The sequence below is a fragment of the Frankliniella occidentalis genome, unplaced genomic scaffold (genome assembly GCF_000697945.3).
Source record: "Frankliniella occidentalis isolate FOCC.00 unplaced genomic scaffold, Focc_3.1 Scaffold148, whole genome shotgun sequence".
Classification (NCBI taxonomy): domain Eukaryota; kingdom Metazoa; phylum Arthropoda; class Insecta; order Thysanoptera; family Thripidae; genus Frankliniella; species Frankliniella occidentalis.
The window spans coordinates 267,158-272,990 of NW_026267275.1; the positions used below are offsets into that span (position 1 = coordinate 267,158).

The 5,833-nt window shown below is 55.7% G+C and overlaps 1 protein-coding gene across 2 annotated transcripts in view; it reads right to left on the reverse strand.

Moving 5' to 3' along the window:
* LOC113205181 (adenylate cyclase type 6) overlaps positions 1-5,833 on the reverse strand; it is a 114,332-nt gene that overhangs the window by 58,114 nt on the left and 50,385 nt on the right. For both annotated transcript variants that reach the window (XM_052271049.1, XM_026420692.2), the window contains exon 2: positions 4,891-4,948. The gene's annotated coding sequence lies outside the window, so the exon portion shown is untranslated. The remainder of the gene's footprint in view (positions 1-4,890; positions 4,949-5,833) is intronic.

A 5,833-nucleotide genomic window follows, 5' to 3' on the forward strand; every position in this document is an offset into this window, starting at 1 on the left:
ATAATGCCAGCGAGCGGACACTACACTGAACGAACAGCTACCTATATGCCTGCTCTTGCAGGCCGATTTTAGTTACACCTCTTTACTTCACATCCATTGTCTGAGGACGCCGCAAGGAGTAGGGGAGGGGACGGGGGGAAGGGGATTCCGCGGAAGCAATTTGCCGGACGCTGGGGAGACAGACGGTGATGGCGCTGATAGCGCGGGGGTGGGGGGCGCGGGGAGCCATGCTGAAAACTAGTTAATCCCCCACAATGGATCATAGCAAATTATTGACCCACTTGGCGGACAGGAAGGGAGGGGAAGACGCGCGGTGGATCCGGGGCGGGAGCCGCCAGAGGGGCGGGTAAAGGCGAAGAGAGGGGAGGGGTCTGAAGCTGCCTCCGCGCCTTCAGGAAAAATGATTATCGCTGGTGCTGCTGCTGTTGGGGCGGAGAAATTAATTAATAGGGGATCTGCCTGATGCTGGGAAGTCGCGGCGCGGTCGGGGATGTATACACTGCGGCTGCGGTGGCGGCGGGGGAGGAGCGGAGTCACTCCGAAACAAGTTCCGCCCGTGCAAAATTACTGAGGGATCTAATTTTATATCGCTCAGGAGTGATATATATACATATTCCCGCGCACCGCGCGGTGCTTCTTGTCGAGGTAGCGGGGTGAAATGTACCACACTCACCTGCTGACGCAATAAGTCAATCTCGTATTGGTCCCTGGGCTAACCGTAGACGCAAAAAAGTTAAAAAAAATAATAGCTGAGAAAGGTAATGTATTCGCTGAATTCTTGATGGGTACTAATACTAACAAGTCAAGCCAACTTTTTTAGTTCTGGCGGCTAAGGTCATACCTGCGCCGTGGCTAGTCAGTACTTAGGATGGCGAAAAAGATAGCTGGTACAGCTAATTTTACTACCCATCACGTATCCAGCTAACCCGTTTTTAGCGTGTACGTCGCCGGGTGTGCCGCTTTGCCTCCAGCTGCTGTACCGAGGGTGCGCGGGCCGCCGTGGTCGCCGCATTCGCACCGCGGCGCAGGTCTGCGGTGGTCCCCGCCGGGCCCCACCCCAAGCCCCACCCTGGGCCCGCCAAATACTGTCGTGATTGCCATTTGGCGCGAGTCAACAAGCGAGGCGACATTCAGACGCGCAGATTGGAGTCGAGCAGGCTCCTGATCCGCCCCTGAATCCTCGCAGATATGTGCTACCGATTGACAGCATTCCGGCGCGCGCACTGTGCGGATGCCGCCGCCGCGCCCAAAGCTGTTTACGAGAGGACCCCTGGTAAATAGCTTTCAGCGGCTTCGAACTACACCGTTCAGCCTCGATTGGTATATGCATCGTTTTAAGGCAGATTACAGTTGGTTATCATGGTTTCCATGTCCACCTCTCATACCTGACATAACTTTTTATTAGAGGTGGATAATTGTCGCATTTTTTCTATTTTTTTTAAATTATTTTTTAAATAGCGAATTTGTTGCGAAAAATGCTTCGTATTTCTAGCAAGAGGGTTCACCTGCTGCACTCTGAATTTGCCGGCCGTAATGAAGCGTTGCTCCGAGGGTCGTCCGTCTGCGAGACCCTTCTGGCCGGGCGGAAGCTGATGCTTTGTGTCCGGGGCCAGCCCGGTCCTCGTCCTGGGGGGCCCAGGCCCTCTCCCCTGGGGGGCCTTCTCCCCAGGGGGGAAGCTCGCGCGGGGGACAGGTGTGAGAGAGGGGCCCGAGGGCCGAACACAATGCGAAGGAGACCCGAAAAGGGGGGCCGCAGGGAGCCGCGCGCTGCGCATATGGCCCGTAGTACATGCGATGGTGACGTCATCGTGGGCGGTGGGATGGATGAACGTCGTCGGGTCGAGAATAACAAGTAGTACTTTGGACTTTTCTTTCTTTTAAAGAAATGACGCTCCTACGAGTATGTGTAGGGAGCGCGTGTAAATAATGTAGAGAAACCGCAGGAATCCATAGGCAAAAGTTGTAATTTCCGCGAGTAGTCTCTTGGCTGCTTGCTAATGATTGTCGACCGGGAAACCTCCTCCTCTTTGAAAGCGGACCGAGAAGTTCAAGGGTGCCGTCGCGGCATGAGCCGCAGCAATATTGGTCGGCTGCTCCTGTTGCTGGCCAGTGCGTTCTCGGCCGCTCGCTGCCGCCGGCTCCGCTGCCGCTGCCTCGCAAACACTACCCCGCCGCAAACAATCAAGATGAATGCCTCGCCAAGGCCCCCCGCAGCCCTTCCCCCCTCCCGCTCACCGGGCCCCCTTGAGGGTCGTGCGCCCTGCGACCTCGACAGTGTCCGCCTCCTCTGGCTGTACAAAATCCGATCAGTAAAAGGGGGATGGTGGGGAAGGTCCATAGCTGTAAAGTACACCTCTTTTTGTGAAATGAGGTCGCATACCACTTTAGTTTTAAACTCTCACAACGCCAGCGAGCGGACACTATACTGAACCCCTATATATGCCTGCTCTTGCACGCCGATTTTAGTACTCCACCTCCATTTTCTGAGACCGCCGCAACATTATTTGTGTTCGCGTCGGAGGAACGGGGAGTAAAGGGTCCGCAAGACGCGGGGGTCATGAACTCCCATTTACTCTGACGGAACGTGGGGTTCGCGTCCCGACCACACGCACTGCCGGGGGAAGAAGATGGGGGTTGTGTAAGAGGGAAACAGCCACATGGAAGAATGAAGGGTAAAAAGGAAAGGCTGATCGAGATGAACGCCAGGAGGCAAGGGTAGGACGGGGAAGGGGGGGGCAGAGCGATGGGGTTGCATGGCCAGCGGAAGTTCCTTTCGCTATAGTGCCGGCAGCGCCAACCGATCAGCAAAGAGTCAGCAGTCTCGTTCAGGTCCGCGCGGTCTGTGCCGCGTCGTCGCCTCCGGCGCCTTCAACGCCATTGTGACCTCTTCTTTCTCTGCCGAGTAGCAAACCCGCTCCCTTTTCCCGCTGGGGTGGGGGTCGTTAAGGGACCATTCGGTAAGTAATGAGAGGAATTAGTGTCGACGCACGAAGTTGGTGTCCGTGAGACGACGGCGACCTGAGGCGCAGAGGGGGAGAGAGCTGGGGGGAAAGTGAGATGAATGGTGGAATGCCGTTGACAGATGGATATTTTTGTCGATTTTCCACCAAGTGCTTTGTACATATCCCGTACGCAAGGAGGTTGCTTTATATTTAAAAAAGAAAACTGTTTGATGTCGTGCCACCAAAGTTTGAAGCTATTTCAGCAAAGATTTCTACTGCTACTCTATACTCAAGACTCAAGATAGGTGCTGGAAAACATGTCGCTACTACTGCAACAGAAATATATTTGCGGAGTTGGCGAAAAACAGTAGGAAACAGCCAACTTAGTCTTAGCTGTTTTACCAAACGCTCAGTTTTCCGTGTCGGAGCCGTATCTCACACTTTCGCTCCAAAACGAAAGTAATTGCACACCTCGGAAGCGCACCGCCGACGCCGTCGTCAGTCGACCGAATGGGACCGGGATTCGGGCGGGTCGGGTCAATCCCGGCGTGTTACCCGACGCCGTGCGACGGTGAGCGGCAGGGGCGGCAGGGGCGGCAGGGGCGGCAGGGGCGGCAGGGGCGGCAGGGGCGGCAGGGGCAGCAGTGGTGGTAGGGGCAGCAAGGGTGGTAGGGGCGGTAGGGGTGACGGCGGGCGCCCCGAGCTGCTCCTGCTGGACCTCGAAGCAAGAGACAGGCGGCCGATGATTGAGATCCCACCCGACCCAACTCGGAAATGGCGGTCGGGGAGGGGAGAGTTAAGGGGCAGCGACGTAGCGACGAGAGAAGGGAGGGGGGCAGTGTGGGGGTAGAAAAAGAAGAGCGAAGCCAAGCAGGTCCAATCACTTTGCCTCCTTTCATCACATGTGCTACTGGGGACCCCCGAGGCACGGTGGAGCTCTCCAGTCCTCTTATGGCGGGGAAGGGGTGGTGTGGCGTGGCAGGGCGTGGCGCGGCAGGGCGTGGCAGGGCGTGGCAGGGCGTGGCGTGGAGCGGTTGTGCGGGGCGCGGCCGGAGGCCCCGGCCGCAGTAGTGCACACATGGACCGGTCGTGCTGCTCGCTGACCCGTTCATTTTGGACCGCCGCCGCACACACAGGCGTGCACACAGGTTTCCATACGACGTCACGATCATTTTGTGTCCACTCTGACGGACCGACCGCTTTACAAATTGACCAGGTGATTTACCGTTTTTTTTCCCCTTTAGCTTTTCGATTTACATCAACTTTTGCTTTACAGCAAAAGAGATGTCGAACGTCGACTTAATAAAAGATTGACGTTTGACCTCTTTTAATACCTTGTCATTCTACAATTTTCACACAGCACATGTGGACGTGGACGGTTGGTTTTGAGGCCGCGGGTCGGGTGCCAGGTCGGGCCGCAAACGTTTCCAAGATGTTTGCGTTCTTGGGAATAGAGGGAGATGCGCGACTCCACGCTCTGGTGGTGCACCACGCAGGAGCGTACACCTGCCTGGAGCGGTGCGCCACGGCCTGCTGCATGGAGGGCGGGGCGGGGGCCAGGATGATGGTGCACACAACGCACACACTCGTATGGTATACACTTGGAAAACATAGGTGGTCCCAGCCTCCTACTTGTGCTAAGCGGGATGATCTAGACGTCCGACATTATCGCCGTTACGAAACCAGCCAAGTTCAGCCTTTGCCTTGTATGCTCTCGTAGCGCCTGATAGGTAGGCAAAATCGTGTATGGAGTGCATGCGTGTACTGCAGGGTGGCCTGCCCCCCGTTTCGCAGGCGCCTCACTCCCGTATAATTCTAACTATAACCGCTAAAAGCACAACTTTTTAGCACCGGTATTTCCATTGCTGGGGAATTAAACTCAATTTCCGTAGTATCGGTAAAAAAAACCAATGTTGCGGCCATTGCTGTGAAAAGTTTTAAGACATACCTAGGTTTCTGGGTATTCTGCTACAGCGTCCCGATGAGACGAATTCCACGCGTAAAATCTGTAACAAGCGGAACAAAAATACGGATCAGTATCAATGTGATTTTTATTATGAAGAATTTTTCATTTCTCACAGATTCTTGCAGCAGGGCTGTTCCACGCCTTCAGCGCCCGGCCCCAGCAGCTGCTAGCATCCGCCGCACGCCGCCCAGGCACACCGTTGGGGTCGGTTAGTGGGGCGGATAGCGCGCGCGTGCTCGCACGGCATTTCCGGGGAATCGTGATTTCGGACGGACTGCCCCTGACTCCGCGCCGTTCAGCGGTACGACGGCCTTGCAGAGTGAGCTGGCAGAGTGAGCGCCCCCCCCCCCCCATCCTCTCCACCCCACGTTCTTCCCTATCGTAGAGGACAGAAGCAGCTTCCGGTCCCTTTCATCGCAAAGAGCGTTAATTTCGCTGCTTTAGGAATGGCAATCTTGGCTTTTGTCCGCACTTTGATCGTTTGTACAAATCGCCTAGAGCTGTTAATTCGTAGTAGTGCTGTTGTGCGAAGTTTTACATCGTTCACATTGCAATAAAATCTATTTATTTGTTTGTTCACATGACACGTCTCTGTTTGTTTCTTCAAATTTCCTAGAATTGTTTTTGTCTTTTTCGGGGGGTTTGGGATACATGCGCTGTGTTTGTAACGGTTTACTGACAGTGCTCTTTGCCTTCTCCAGTTCCCCTCCGGCTCCCCAGCGGTCCCTCGTGACCTCCTCACCTCTGCAGGGTGCTATGCCGGTGGAATTGCCGATGGCGGCCGTGCGCGTCGAGTTTGCGTAGGTTAGGGGAGGCGTGCGCTGGGTCGGCGTGGAGGTTCTGCAGTGCGGTCCAGCCGGCCCGACGCGCTGGGAGATTACACCAGCGATCGTGGACGTTTCGAGATGGGGTGCGGTGAGGTGGG